Raw genomic sequence first — 300 nt, 5'->3', positions numbered from 1 at the left:
GTTATGTTGGAGGTAATCTCTACACACACAATTGGACATAGGTAAGGAAAACCAGCTGGTGGCTTCACAATGCCATTTGCTTTTCTGCATTGCACACATCTTCAGCAGCTAACAGTAGACAAATTGAGCTGTCCTATGCATTGGCCGGGAATCGAACCCGGGTCACCCGCATGGCAAATGAGAATTCTACCATTGAACCACCAATGCACCCATGCGCACATGCACATGCACATGCACGTATGCTGACGATACAATTCTGGCAATGAACGCTGTGAATTCTGGGAAACACAATTAATCGTT

General features: G+C 46.0%; 1 non-coding gene across 1 annotated transcript; it reads right to left on the bottom strand.

The window, feature by feature from the left end:
* Positions 1-136: 136 nt before the first annotated feature.
* Positions 137-207, bottom strand: trnag-gcc (transfer RNA glycine (anticodon GCC)). Its single transcript has one exon. It is a non-coding gene; the product is annotated as a tRNA-Gly (tRNA).
* Positions 208-300: the final 93 nt, after the last annotated feature.

The sequence above is a fragment of the Austrofundulus limnaeus genome, unplaced genomic scaffold (genome assembly GCF_001266775.1).
Source record: "Austrofundulus limnaeus strain Quisiro unplaced genomic scaffold, Austrofundulus_limnaeus-1.0 Scaffold9181, whole genome shotgun sequence".
Classification (NCBI taxonomy): domain Eukaryota; kingdom Metazoa; phylum Chordata; class Actinopteri; order Cyprinodontiformes; family Rivulidae; genus Austrofundulus; species Austrofundulus limnaeus.
This window is presented reverse-complemented; position numbering and strand designations above follow the sequence as displayed.